The 15,546-nt window shown below is 41.4% G+C and overlaps 1 long non-coding RNA gene across 4 annotated transcripts in view; it reads right to left on the minus strand.

Annotated features, from left to right (window-relative positions):
- Positions 1–11,089: 11,089 nt before the first annotated feature.
- The window catches only part of LOC134433886 (uncharacterized), a 47,375-nt gene continuing 42,918 nt past the window's right edge, over positions 11,090–15,546 (minus strand). For 3 of the 4 annotated variants that reach the window (XR_010031754.1, XR_010031757.1, XR_010031756.1), the window contains 3 exons: positions 13,163–13,353; positions 12,825–13,047; positions 11,090–12,415 (listed from right to left, as the gene is read on the minus strand). This is a non-coding gene — a long non-coding RNA (uncharacterized LOC134433886). The remainder of the gene's footprint in view (positions 12,416–12,824; positions 13,048–13,162; positions 13,354–15,546) is intronic. The other variant, XR_010031755.1, reaches the window with a different exon arrangement.

A 15,546-nucleotide genomic window follows, 5' to 3' on the forward strand; every position in this document is an offset into this window, starting at 1 on the left:
AGCTGAAATGACAGGTATTTCTATTATCCACAGCAGTTACATCTGCATGTTGCAGAAGCTCAGATGGCAGTTTATGTAAACCTTTTGGGTACTTTTTGTTGACATTACTTCCCACTGCCCTTGTTTTCATTACCTAAGACCTGATTGTACCATGAATAAATAAGATAAAATATAAATGCTTCCCCATGGCAAGGTAGGAAGCCTATATAAATGCTCTCACAGACTGTGTATATGAAGGAAATACATATACTTGACTTCTTGACATGTGATTTATTTCACAGAGCTTGAAAGAACTGGATATTGTAATTTAAAATGCAACTGGGAAAATGTGACAGAGAAACTTTCTGTAAGAAAATGAGACCAAAGAAAAGCAGATTTCCTTATTAAGATACCAATGATTTTCTGGGTTTTATAATTCACAGATAGCATGAACCTAGTGTATATAGAGTATTTTAGTGTTGCAGCTCTGATTTAATTAAGGTTGTGTTCAGGGACAGAGAAATGTTTACAAGATGTCAGTTTTATCATATCATGCTTCATTCAGTGTCTTGGGTTTCAGTCAATAATTCTGTTAACAAAACAGTTGTCTTCTCAAAATGAACTTGAAAATAATTTCTTGAAATAGAAATCAAATCGACCAAAATAATTTATGAGTCCTAAAGTAAGATAAGCTGTATTGAGCACACATACTTCTGAGCTTCAGTAAGTCAGTATGACAGGGGAAAAAAATTACCCTATCATGATCATAGAGAATTCACTCTAGATTTTTGTGTTAAAAATATGTTAGTTTGGAAGGCATTACAAAACTCAGATCAGATGAATTGGTTAAAGAGGCTTTCTTGCTGAAAAGACACAATTTGCCAAGACAGGCCCATTTACATCACTGAGAAAAAAAGGTTTCAGGCACACAAATACTTTTACAGGTCTGAAACAATAGAAGCATTTTGCAAAGATAAACAAATTTAGAACAAGTTTCTGAGTTTCAATTGACTGCTGAATACTAAGATATGACAGGAAAAGTTGCAGGCAGCAAAGGTAGGAAGTGCTGGTTAAGCCAGATGGTGATTATCTCCTGTGGGTCAGAAACAACCGGCTGACTGTGTTTGGCTCATCCTGACAATACTTTACAAGGGAAGGCATTAGCATTGATTTTTTTCACATATATCCATCATAAGGAGGAAAATGCTATCAAGTTTTAACACAAACCCTGGGTTCAGACTGGTTAACTGACCAGGAAAGATGATGAGTGAATTTTTTACTAATTTTTGAGCATGACCACTCAAAATAAAATATTTTCAGCTTACTAGTGAAATCAGCCCCAGCTCACACCTATGTCTTTCTCTGTAGTTATGACAACATAAAATTAAGGTCTTGGAGATGTGTATATCTCTAAGCATAAGAACAGTCCTATTGATATCACTGGATTAAATCTACGTTTACCATGTGTAGCAGTATTGCAAATTTTGAAGACTATGTAAAAACCAAGAGCATTTTTTTTACTTCAGCAAATTCAGAAATGTTTGAGAGTTAATTTTAAGTCCAAGCAGCACATTAGAAGCTAAAAGGCCATGATTGTCATCAAAACTGTAATCAAACATTTTCTGCTGATATCACAGGCCCTCCCCACCTGGATTACCAATAATTGAAAAGCTTGTTGACAACACAAAAAGAAACCCCATGGACTACCTCAAAAGAATCCTTGGTCTGATCTTAACAGCTCTTTGGAGTGATTTATGGGAGGTGAGAATGGTGGTGTGTGGACAAATCTGAACACTCTCCAGTCAAGACACAGCAATTTCAGACTGGGAACCCTTCTGTGCTCTCTACCACAGGAAATCCAGCAGCCACTCCAAGCCAGGAGTCTGGCAGAGGTCTGCTGCACCAGGGGTTTGGGTCTGGCTGCCCCACACTGCTGTGGGTCCTGATCCACACAGTAATCAGTCCCAGCTCCTGGTGGAAGCTCTGCAACAGCACCCCAGTCAAAAACAACAACAATAATTAAACCATATTAAAATTTCTTCAAATGCCAGTTTATGGTGTTTGCCATAGCATATGAAGCTCCATATGTTGTTTTTTGTGCTGTCAACTTTGAATTTGTCACTTCTTCATGCACCAAGTCTCTTTTCTTCTGTGTTTGGATTTTATAGTATCAACCACATCTGAGATTTTCTCTGTCTGCTGTCCCACTTATGAACAGTGCTGTGCAACATGAACCTTTGCCCAGCACAGTGCAGAGCTCTAACCATCTCCTCTGAGATCCTTGTAGAGCTACAGTGACTATAACCAGTAATCTTATTCTGAGCCAGGTACATTTTCTGTAATGGTAATTTATAACACTTATACACCAAAAACACCAGTACTACCTGTCATCAGAAACAATGCCATTGATACCCCTTTTGATCCATTTCTCCATTCATATTGCTTTTTCTTTTCTGTTTTCTGATCCTGGGTATTCTTCAGAGAGTCTAAATATCCAGTGTTTTACTTCACTCATTTGTTTTTCTTTTCTAATAGCACAGCTGCCTGCTGTATGAGAACTCAGCTAATACCATATGACTTTTCTGAGAGTATCTTCAAGAAAACTCATCCAAAAACTTACTCTAAAAAAGATGCCTTCAGCCTTGTCATAAGTTTGGGGTTTTTTTCCCTCTCTTGGTCTTACAAAATCTAGTGATGGAATTGTATTTTCAGACTTATATGATTTTTTTGTCATATTCTAAAATCCAAGAGAGAAGAAGCCATTAAACAGGAAATTAAGCTTTTCTTTTTCATCAAAAAGAAAAAAAAATATAAGCATCTTTTGTGTATTATTGTCAAGAAAAATGCAAAGTCTAAGATGAAATTGAATGAAATAGCCTTGCAAAATTATTTGGAAGTGGGATGTTCCTTTGTCATCACCATCCCAAGAGTCTTTGTGAGACTATCAGCTAATTCTGCATATGGTATGTTGTAAATAAAGTATCACACAAATGCTTTTCTTCCTGTAGCAGAACTGAGTGATTAATGCCACTCTGCTGTGCTCTTCACCCTTCACTCTAATGAGTCATGCAGTCTGGATAATGGTGGACCCATATCCTTTTTAGTTAGGGTTATTTGAATACTTGTTAATTTTTCTGGGCCACGACAATCAGGATGTTATATATTAAAGGAGGAGTGCAAGATTACAGCTTTTGACACTCTCCCGCCTTGAAAATAAATTCAGCAATTATGATAAGATGAAATCATCTCCTGTTTTTCTGAGAAACTGAAGAAAACTGTTGGGTTTTGGGGAGAGGTTTTTTATGGGGTTTTTTTTGGGGGGTGTGGTTTTTGGTTGGTTGGTTTGTGGTTTTTGTTTGGTTTTCGTTGGTTGGTTTTTTAATAAAAAAACAGACTGGTCTCAAAATTACTGCATTAGAAGTTTTGGGACAGAGTAACCAACAGAAGAATTCTACACGCTCTTTCTCAGCCCAGGAGCCAAATGCTCTGGATCTGGGGCAAGAAGGAGCATGCACTGGCAAGCAGGCAGCCATTACTGTGCCCTGAGTGCCAAAGCAGCTCCCCCAGTCCTTCCACACCCAGTGGAAGCTTTTACAGACAAGTCTCCCCTTCCCTGCACCTGCCTTAGCCGTGCACTTGCAAGGGCAACCTCCTCTGGACTTGACTGCACTCAGGACTAAGGGTGAGAGGGCTGATAAAAACATCTGGCATTTCCCAGTTCCAGGAAAAAAAAGCTAATCAGCTACACTGGACTTTTGCACTTCTGCAAAACTGAGGGGGTAAGCCCGGGGCAAAGCAGGAAGCATCTGTAGCCTCATCCCAAACCTTCATGGAAATTCAGACCCTGGAAGCATAAACATCATGCATTGTTTTCTTTGTAATCTGTGTACTTAATTAATATCTGACACCTTCCAAACACACACTCTGCAAATACAGATCTAACAACTAAAAAACAGAATATACCTTTTCCTGTATAGACCCTCCTTCTGCGTCATGTCAGTAGTGAAAACTGGACCGAAGTCTCACTGTGACTTTGTTTGCCATGATGGCCAAGGTTGGTACTTATCAAATGGAGATGCCTCTGTCTACACAACCTGAAGTGTTTCTAGCCCATAGTCTCATTTACTCTGATTAATGTGAATCACACAGAGTATGCACTGCTTCTCAAGGGTCTTCACAAGATCTGAAATGCAGGTATCTAATCTTTGAATCCCACTCAAACTGTCCTCTCCCTACCTCAGGGTTTCTACAGAGCTCCCTGTCCAAAAATGAGGCTGCTTAGCCAGACCAGTGACAGTCAGTCATAGCATAGCCATCAACAGACAAACTTAACAAGTTATCCAAATAAACTTCAAGCAGAGCTCTGGTAGAAATTTGACACCCTTTTTTTCATACAAATATTTGAGAGGATCAAATGTAAGAGGTCTTACTTGCAAGGAAATTTTTTATAGATTGAAACATTATTTTATTTCTTACAGAACTTTTCCCTTGAGAAAGAGACAAGTTTTCTTTATCATGTCTACTGAAATGTTAGTTTATACCACTGTAGAATATGTTTCGGAGACCTCTGCTATTAATTTTTCACTGAGAGAACTGTAGAACTATTGTTTTAAAGATACTGCACTGACTTGTAAAATTACCATTTTCTTGGTAAAATGTCCAATAGAAAGAGGATTGGGCCATGAACTGACTGTGTGTTTTGAACAATTCTCAAAAGAGGCATTTTCCAGGACACAGATGAGGAGATTTTAGCAAAAATCCAATCTAGCTTCAAAGCTGGTCAGCACAGATACACACTGAACAATCGAAACATCAGTTGGCTGCTTCAATTTAGCACATGGATTTTGAGAGCCAAGCAATCAAAAACCTGAAAATATGCCTAGAAAAACTTCAAAGAGTCCATAGCAGTCCACAGACTGCAGGGGCTCCTTATTAGAAAGTCACTACCCTGGCTTCCTTTCAGCCTGAATTCTGATTTTCATCTAAAATGTGAGACTGCTCAATTTTACCAGGAGACAGACATGGGTGGTTTTAATGAATGCTATCATATATATACACAAAAAATGAAAGGATATTTCTACATGCTGTAATAAGGCATAAGAGATTGATTTAGCTCAAATTAACATAAACAGAGATAGCTCTGGTGGTGTAGGTTGCCCCTGTGTTGTGCTTGAGCTAATCCACCTTGTGGAGAGTAGATGTCCTTTCGCATGGAGACTGTTTTGGCATGAGCCAAACATGATCTCTGTGTACACTGTGCTGCAGGATTTGGATGTAGCTGTTCACTTCAGTGTGATCCATGTTCCTCAACCTGACCCTCAACCATGCAGTGAGGACATGTCATGACTCACCTTCTCCCTTTCCAGAAGCAGAGACATGCACTGAGCAGACACCTCTCAAGCCACCAGGGTGTCACTAGGATCCAGGTTCTCTGGCGTGTTTTTGCTTTAACTCTTGCTCCTGCCACCAGGAATCTTCAGGTTATTAAGTAACATGCTGGATCTGGGGCCAGAATCTCCAGAAAGGACTGTCCCATCAGAAATACACAGATTGCAAGGATAAGGCACCTCAACTTTTCCCATACACACCCATAAATTAGCCCCAGAGCCTCTGATGTACACAGCTTTGCATTTTCTGATAACTTCTTAAGATTTTTATAATTGGAAACAGAAATCCCAATTCCTAAAATAATTCTCTAGCAAAGCACATTCTGAAGAAGTGCTTCATAATTCTACCAAAATCCCCTTCTTTGCTTTTGGATCATGATTTTGCCTTCCTGTCAAAGTGTGGAAATGGTGGACAAATGGCTACATCTGACAAGCTTAGAACAAATTCAACCTTGCACTTTACTGTCTTCAGAATTAGTGGAAAAGCAGTGATATAAATTTTAATAGATCACATTCAGCAGCCTCACAGGAGATTTTGCTTACACAACTTCCTCTGTCTTCTACCATTTCAGGGGAATGTTTCTCAGGTCTTCCCCTTCTCTAATTCTTGAGATTTACCTGCATGGGAAGAGGGGACCAGATAAAGCACAGGATATATATTTCTTTCCTTTAGTCTTCACAGAAGTCCACAAGAGGTTGTGAAGATGATCAGAGGGCTGGAGCAGCTCTCCCATGAGGACAGCCTGAGAGAGCTGGGGCTGTTCAGCCTGGAGAAGGGAAGGCTCCAGGATGACCTCATTGTGGCCTTTCAATATATCAAAATGGACTTTTAAGAGAGCTGGAAAGGGACATTTTACCAAGGTCTGCAGTGAAAGGAGAAGGAGCAATGGTTTTAAACTCAAAAAGGCAGGTTTAGATAAGACATTAGAAAAAGATTCTTTGCTGTGAGGGTGGTGAGACACTGGCACAGGTTGCCCAGAGAGAAGTGTGGATGGCTCATTGCTGGAAGTGTTCAAGGCCAGGGTGAATGGGGCTCAGAGCAATCTGGTCCAGTGCAAGATGAGGAGCTGGGTTAGTTGATCATCGACTCATTTCCAGCCCAAATGGGTTAGATGACCCAAATGTGGTGCTATGACTATGATTTCACACGTGACATCACAGTCTCCTAAGATGTGTTTTTCACTTGAACATAGGAATAAACAAAAAGTAAACAAAGAAATTTCCCTTTTGCCACTTTCCATCACAGAAATAATGATCTTGAGCTGATAAAAAGGGAATTTCTGTCTTGAAAAAGATCCTCTTTCTTCTTTTAAACTAAACTCAGCTATAAAGCCAGCAGTTATCATGCATGCTTCCCACCTTCAAAAAATTACTTTGTGAACTCCAAATTTTCTGCTCAATATATATAATTTTGAACATCTTTTTTGTAGAAAAATAAGTGTATTTAGAAGTGAACATTTTTTCACTCTCAAATCTTTTTTTAAAAACTCCAAACAGCAATCCACCAAAATCTGTATCCATTTAAGAAATATATTTCACTAGTGCACTCTTCCTTCTAGAGACAGCTGCTCAACAAATGTTAACAGTTCTCATGAGAACTAGATGGGGAGTTATGAGGAAATAAGTATTGTTTTTACAATCAGGACAGTTTAATTGTTAGAAAACTTTAACTATAACATGTACATCCTCTCCATCAAGAGATATTGAGGTATCCTACCCTCCCTGTTTCATCTGCTCACTAAAACAACACAAAAGAAGTAAAATTTTATTAGTGGTGGCAGATCTTGAGCAATATGATCAACCTTATTCAGAGTTCTTCTTTCTTTCTTTCCCAAATATACTCAGAAACCATATCCTAATCCTTTAAAATACATAAATATAAGCTATTAAATACAGTCGTAGCAACTGCCAAGGGTAAATCTGCTTCTTTAGCACTCATCTTCCCGCTTCGTGTTAATATGGGACAGTAAGAGTAAATTTTAAGTAAAGTTCACTGAGATGTTACAGGGCTAAATATTAAAAGATATTTTGCAATAATATTTATTTTGCAGCTTCTGTTCCTGATCTCTTAGTCTTCTACTGCACTCTCAGATCAAAATGCAACATAAATAGTAGGATTTGCCACAGTCTTTTCCACCTCAATAAAAGATGTCTTTCTCTCTCTATTTCCCAGCCGTTACCATTTCAGCAGAGTTGCTTTAGGAGGTAATCAAAAGAAAACATCCCGGAAATTTCTGACATAACTTCTTTTTTTTTTTCTCCCCATCTCAAACAAGGGCCAGATGCACACTCTGAGACTGAGTCGTAGTGAGGGCTTTTTGCTTATTTAATTACAGTTTTTAATTAATGTGAGAAAGCTTAACTGATCCTAAATGGTGGTAGCGGTTGACAAATTACAAGAGCATTCCATGTCCACAGAAGAGCTAATGCTGCAAGGAAAGCACAGGGAACCAACACTAGTTTGTAATCAGTTACATTTCAAAGAAATCGTTTTTCTAAGTGTCTTTGTGCATGTGAGTATACTATCGTCTTTGAAGTTGAATCATTTTAAAATCTGGCTAGGGGCAAATTAGATAAGAAGGCGGCTGTGCAATTAAATTAATATTTTGGAAAGCTCATACACTTACAAGATCCAAATACTTTCCCTGACAAAATGCTGCCAACACTTTAAAGAGATGTAGTGACTTATATTTTACCCATAAATTTTTTTGCTGACAGATTTGGTAGGTGCATGATTCAGCACTTAGCACTGGTACCATGATTATGGTAACACAGGTTTCTGAGCAGCTGTCCCGGATGACGGCTGCAGCAAAGATTCAGCTCTGTGAATCCACTCCCACAGCGCTTGGCCACACTCACAAGCACAACTCGGAGAGACTCGCTGGGCCGAAACTCGGTGCTGTTTCCCAGCCCAGCCCACTGGAACAGTGGCCAAAAACATCTGCTTGAGGGGGTGCCAGACTCACCGAGTCGCGCAGATGATGACAAGATCCGTGCCCGTGCTCTCCCTCACGCCGAGCAGCGGGGCCCGGGCAGGGTGTCCCGGGACAGGGTGTCTCCGGGCAGGGTGTCTCCGGGCAGGGTGTCCCGGGGCAGGGTGTCTCCGGGCAGGGTGTCCCGGGGCAGGGTGTCTCCGGGCAGGGGGAGCCGCTCCGCAGATCCATCCCTGTGCTGCCCTTCACGCCCAGCAGCTGGGCCCGGGCAGGGTGTCCCCGGGCAGAGTGTCTCCGGGCAGTGGGAGCCGCTCCACAGAGCCATCCCTGTGCTGCCCTTCACGCCCAGCAGCTGGGCCCGGGCAGGGTGTCCCGGGGCAGTGGGAGCCGCTCCACAGATCCATCCCTGTGCTGCCCCTCATGCCCAGCAGCTGGGCCCGGACAGGGGCAGCCGCTTCGCAGATCCATCCCCGTGCTCCCCCTCACGCCCAGCGGCGGGGCCCGGTGTCCCCGGGCAGGGGCAGCCGCACGGCAGCCGGGCTGGCTCTGGGACAGGCAGCGCTCAGGGACAGATGCTCTGGCAGCCGGCGATCCACGGCCTCTCCCACAGGCTTCCCCTGCCACCCCCAGCACACTGCGCTCATCACACGCCTTCAGCCCCTGATCAATGCCTGCCCCATCGCCGAGCTCCCTGAAGGGTCCCTGCACAGGGCTTTGCTAACTCGGCAGGTTTGTGGTGATGGAGCGTCAGATCCTGCCTCTGAATCTCCTTTTAGATTATGTGGGGTTTGGGTGTCAATCACTCTCGCTGACAAAGAAATCAAATCTCTCCACACAGCCTAGTGGTTTTGTAAAATATATTCTGAATCATATGAGCCAGAAGCCTTTATAAAGCTGCATTTGTGACCAAGACTTGACAAAAGAAAGAGAGTTGCAAATTAATGTACATTTCAATCGTTAAACCCCTTGAAAAGTCAGCTAGCTGTACGGAGCAACAGTAGGCAGGTGAAAAAGAGCTGTTATTTGAGCTTGTACGTATAAATCGTCATTGAAAAATTTGAACAAAAGTAGTGTCATTTTTTAAGAAAAACAAAAAAAAAATCACATTTGTGTTTGCAAGAAGGGTCAAAGCTTTGTGCAAACTCCTTTCACACAGCCTTTGGGAACTGAGCCCCATACAAGCAGCAAGTGTTTGAGGTGATTCACTGTGATTCACTCCAGGAGAAATTAAAAAACCTGTGATATTTTGAAAACCTTATTGTGTGATAGTTTCCATCTTCAGATGCCTGAATATTTTTAGATGTCTACCCTGATTTACCTGTCATAGGCACAGAGTTAAGGTGAGGCATTATCCCATTTTCTATGTCTGGAAATGAAGGTGCACAGAAGTTGAATCATTTACCTGAGGAAGCACACAGGAACAGTCCCACCGGGTTAGAGCAAAGAACCACTTACTCCAGGAGACTGTGCTGAGGGGTGTCAGCAATGGAGGCTCAGGACAATGCCCTAAGTAATGGGCCTTGAGCTGTGTTTCCCTTCTTTTTCCTTCATAGTTACTGACCATTAGTGTAGGGACCTCTTGAGACAGAGTGGCCTCCAGCAGACTGTGTTCAATACCCATCAACAGTGAGCTATTGGCCGACAGTGGATCAAATCCAAATTCAGCCTCCTGTCTCATAGGTTGTATCCTTGCAAAGGTTGTCTGAAGCCTGGAATCAAATTCACCTTAAGATTGAAATCTCCTGAAAATTAAAGCATAAAACAACTGTCCCCTGAGAATCTGGACACACAACTCAGCCTGACTTCAGGCACACAAGGTTTTCATGTGGGCTCTCTCACAGAATTTAAAATTTCCATCTGGATCCTGGCTCCAGCACGGTGAACAGAAGTGTTGCAGAACCCCGAAGAGCCAGCTGTGCATTTCAGTTTGGTATCTGTGAGACTGAGCAAGGTGAGTCACTTATCGCAGTCGTTACATTCAACACGTCCCACAAGAGGAGCCGCTGAGAACTTTCAAGAGCACTTCAAGGTTTGCTTTGCTGCAGTGCCTGTTGCAAAGAACTGCATTTTCCATTGTAATGCACTGCTTTAGAATGAATCCCAACAAGAAAAGAATGTCTTACGCTATTGCGGTATTACAATTTTAATAAATATTTTCCTTGTTTCCCGAGTACTCCATGGAAGCAAAGCAGGGAAGGAGTCACTGCAAGCAACATCAACTAACAGCAGCAACTGAGAGAATCAAAGGATTTACCTGCCAGGCATCACTCACTCACCAGCTTGGCTTTCATTTGCCTTAAACACCCACTAATGATTAGCAGCACTTTACATGCCCACTAAAAAGAAAAAGCACACTTCTAGGAAATTACCTGTATTGCATCTTACAGGATATTTGAGGCAGAGGGAGGGGTAGGTTTTGCAAATTCTTCCAAGAAAACCAATGCCTTCACTTAAAGAAAAAAGTCAGAAAAGCACAGGATGAGAAACAGAGGACAGTGGGAATGAGACTGCAGCAGCACAGATCCTTGGAACCTGGATAAGGTGACAAGCCCATTCTGCCAAGTGCTAAGAGTCTCCATTCTTGCTGGAGTTAATGGACACCCAAATTCCTGGTGGAGAAAAAATATTTCTAAACTAAAACCTCTTTTACTCAGCTCTTCTTTCTGCTGAAGCAAAAAATCACTGAGTTCAAAATCAGTCAAAAGCTGATCCAACAGCTTATGCAAGTGAGTTTCTTGCCAAAGGAAGGAGTGCTGGAACAAATGAATAACTTAAAGAAAAATGGGGATACTGTGGTAACATGTAAAATAGTTTAATGGTGTGTTTGAGCCTATTAAAAATAGTGTATTTCTTACTGGAGTATGGAATTGAAACAAGTATTTATATTTCAAAACAAAAAGCAAAAGCTAAATGTCATTTTGGCAATTATTAAGCAGTTAAATTTATTTTTTAAAATGGCATTAAATTTAAAGGTTATATTTGTACAGCACAATGCAGTATCCTGTAAAAATGCCCTTACACTGAATGATTGAGAAGGGTATTGCCAGGGGAGCAAGCAGACAATTAATGCAAATAAAACTCCTGCTGCTTATGAAGGATGGTGAACCAAGGCGGAGTCGTGCTGTGAGGGCCAGGGCCCTTCTAGAATCAGAATTAGCTTGCAGACAAGTGAGGCCAAAATTTCTGGATGGCAATGCCCTTTGCAATCCTGAAGAAGGCTACATTCACTTAGACACTTCACCTAAAGCTCATTCTGGTTTGTAGAGGTTTTCAAGCAGTCTTTCCAGATACTGTGCTTGGTGTCCCTCTGCCATTTCATTCCTCTGTATACAAGATTCAACACTGAAGGGGAACAAGTTCATAAAATGCAACTGATCCTTGCTTCAGCTAAAAAATTTGAGGTACTTCAAAAATAAGCAAATAGAAAAAGGATCATATTTAGGACTCTTGTGACAATCTGCACTGCTCAAAAAATCCATGTCTGCAGTCCCTATGGTAGTACTGGCCAATGAACTCCATTTAATGCCAAAACTCTGGTTTGCCTATGCAGACCTTCACCTTGACTGATGTCCTTTTCCCTCCATCTTCAATGTGAATTCTTAGGGGCTGCTAGCACAAACCTGAAAATAGGGACTAAGGGAATTGGCTCTTCCATAGAAACATGAACATCTCAGGCAACAGAGGAGGAGGGGGGGGGGGTGATTTGAGTGATAACTTTGCAGCCATCCTTGGTAACAAAGCAGCCTGGCCAGGGTCCCCATCCCTTGGCAGGGCTGAGCTGGATATCACATGTGAGTCACACTGTGCTGGGTTCTGCTGGAAATGCTTGGGAGTGAAAGAAGAGTTTCACAGACACTGTTGAAATGAAGATGCTCTGCACAAAGGAAAATACAAGAGGTGGGAACATGTGGATGAGCTAAGAGAGAGAAATTAAAAGGTAAAATTGACATGCTTGTGCATACTTTTTAATACAATTTTTATAATATTTCTGTGAAAGACAGCCATCATTTTTCAATGTACTCCATAAATTGTCCTTGCAAAGAGATTTGCCCTTTCTGGCTCTTTCTCCAGTTAGGTGATGCCTCAGTTATCTTCCTCCTGAGAGCCTGATTGGAGCTAACAAGCAAAAATACTGTTTTCAGTAATCTCACTTGTCTCTATTATACCTCCACTTGCCTTAGCCCCACAAAATCACAACATAGCCTGGTTAGAGGCTGGAGAAGAAGCAAAGACCATAGTACAGCTCAGGGCTGATTCTCTCAATGAGACCAACATATTTCCCCATCTTCTGTCCCTAAGATCTTCTGAAATTTACCATGCAAATGCAGAAAACTTCACCAACAACTTCCCTGTGCAATACCTCCTTGTCCCAGGCATAACCACAGGCAAATAGCTAACATCTACACAAGTTTTGCTAGTCTCCAACTTCAAGATATTTGGAAAACAGAGAAAAGCAATTTAGAAATTTTTTTTGCTTATTTCCTGCGATGAAAAAAAATCATTTAACTAGAAGTACAGTACTTACCTTCTTTACTCTGACTGAAGCCATTGTTCACTGCCTCCAAAGCTTTAGCTTATATTACCTTTTCGAAGTGCTGTAGTAACACAGGCACATCTTCAGCATCTTCCTTTTCTTACTTTTCACATTTAACCTCATTTATAGCTGGAAAAACTCCTCTTTGGGGATGGCAGCTAATGCAATTGTTGCAAAAAAATAAAAACAACCCTGGAAAGACTGGAACTAAGTCCTAAAAACACAAAGTCGCAGACATAATAAAAAGAAAGGCGGGTCATGTTTTAAAAGTAGAGTAAAAAAAAAATAAGTGGGTATTCATTAATTGTGGAAAACAGATACATACGTACCACATGAGGACAGCATATGATACAGATCAATCACTATCCTCCAGCTCTTATTTTCTTTTGTGAACTTTCTTTCTGTTTGTAGCAGTGTGCAGGCTTTACGGACTACTTGAACATTTTCTTCTTGCATCTTCCTATTTCCACAAGATCATTTCAACAGAGGCATTTCCACTCTCAGCAAAAGCAGACTGTTCCTGTTTGTATCAGGCAAAGCAGATGGAGAAAACAAATCATTAATTTATGACTTAGAAGATACATTTGTATGACAGGACTTTGTAACACCCTACACTTCTTTTTTAATTTTTCATGACATTAATGAACAGATAGGAAAATAAAATTAGAAACAGGAGATTCCTCACAGTGGCAGTATTCTGTCCTCAATCCTCATGCTGCAATTACAGATCCTCTTCTGCCAGGAGCAGTTCCAGGTGAGGCTGTTCCTACTTCCTGCTATTCCCAGAACCCCAACATTGGTGTGTAAGGAATCAGGGCTGTCTGGTGGGGAAGGAGGGGTAGAGATGGGATTTGGGGGGAACAGCACCTTTACTGAGCTAAGCAGCAACAGCAGAGCAGCACGTCAGGCCTCGGCCTTGGCCAGGGGGAGTCAGCCTAGTCCAGAGATCCTGTGTCTTCTTTGGTTCAGGATGGTGTCCAAGAGCATTTGGATACACCTGCCATGTCCTGCACATGAGTGTTTCACTCTCTTGCTGGCAGAGGCCTGGGAATGAGCATTTGGAATGAGCCAAGTTCCCTGGGCTGCTGGAGAGATCCAGTTGCCTGTGGCAGCTCCACAAGAGTAGGGCTGCTCTCTTGCAAACAGCCTGGGATCTCCCTGTCTTACACTTGCAAGGTTTCCCAGTGGCCAGGGGAGGAGAGGAGGGGTCAGAAATGTTGCTCATCATGTTTAAACAAGAGACTCTGCTCTGCATGTCTACAGCTGAATTATTCCCAGAGCAAAAGAAAGCGTGTGCTTTCTCACTGCTCCCTTAACTCCTCTAATGGCTTCAAGAGCAAATGATCTGTGTGCCTCTGGGTGTTGTGGATAGCCCTTTGGGCTTCTTTATGGACCTCTGTTCAGCACAGCTATCAGTCAATGCTGACAGAGAGACAAGGTTATGAAAGTATGTACTCTTTGGAAGCTGGATCGGATTATTGGTTTTGTTTGTAAAATTGCTCCAATTGTGTAAACTGTGACAGGCTCTAAGAGGGCAATTTAATTTTTTTAAGTTGGATGAAGCAACTGCTGTTTTTACTTAATTGCCAACTCTATTTCTCAGTACCAAGCAGAAAACAAATTCTATTCTATTTCCCATAATAAGCCAATTCAAATTAGGGTAATTACCATGGGATAATTGCAGACTACCTATTGTTAATTAGGGCACTGTGTGTTTACAACACTCCAGAAGCATAAATACTTAATGATAACCACAGCTTCATAGACTGTTACCACTTAATTTAATATATTACATCATTATTATTGGGAGGGCTGGAGAGAAAAGAGGCAAAACCTTGAAACATGATCAGAAAAGCTGCAATGGGCTCTTTCCCCAGTAGTAAATCAGCTTGCCTAATAATGTCATTATGCTGAAAGATTCCCCTTTTTTAGACCATCTCGTGTTCACTCAGCAGGAGAAACAAGTGCACCATCACCAGCCATGAGCTTGAACTCTGAGCTTAATGGCAAGCAGAAAAACAAAGTGAGATGAAGGATGGTGGTGGACTCAGTCCCCCTCATACAGCCCTGTCTTTCTGAGGCACCATGCTGGCGGGACAGTGGGAACTCACTCTGCATTTTCACCCTGCTGAAAAACACTTCATGAAGCACAAGTATTCTTATTAGACAGAGAAACAAATATATGCAAATTTTACTTGCTGTGAAATACTGTCTCATCTCCTTGGAAATATGGGTGTCCTTCATTTAGTCATTATTTCCTTGAAAATGTGACATCATGAGCAATAAGAGAAAGTGAAAGCAAGCACTTGACTTCAGAACATGGAGAAATGCACAGGAAATTTCATCTGCAATTAGAACTAGGATCAGGAATATAAAACTCACAGACATACCTCAGCTTGCTCGCTGGCCCCTTAAATTTGTCATACATGCAGAAATTAGCATTTAATAGAGCAAAGGAAATTCCCTAAAGCATGTCCACATGTGGGGTGTGACCATGTGCAGTTTGCCAGTTGTGCAAAATAATTCTTAGTCTGTTAAAGTCTTTCTTTAAACATACAGAAGTTCAGAATCCCCATCCCAGACAACAGGGGGAAAATTAAAATATCATTTCCTTCCTCTTCCTTATAGAAGAAAATAGTGATGCCTAATATGGTTGTAAGTATCCATTGTAGTTTCCAGCTTTATCAGCACTTCATGATAAAATAGTCTCATT

Source organism: Melospiza melodia, chromosome 2 (genome assembly GCF_035770615.1).
Source record: "Melospiza melodia melodia isolate bMelMel2 chromosome 2, bMelMel2.pri, whole genome shotgun sequence".
NCBI classification, from domain to species: domain Eukaryota; kingdom Metazoa; phylum Chordata; class Aves; order Passeriformes; family Passerellidae; genus Melospiza; species Melospiza melodia.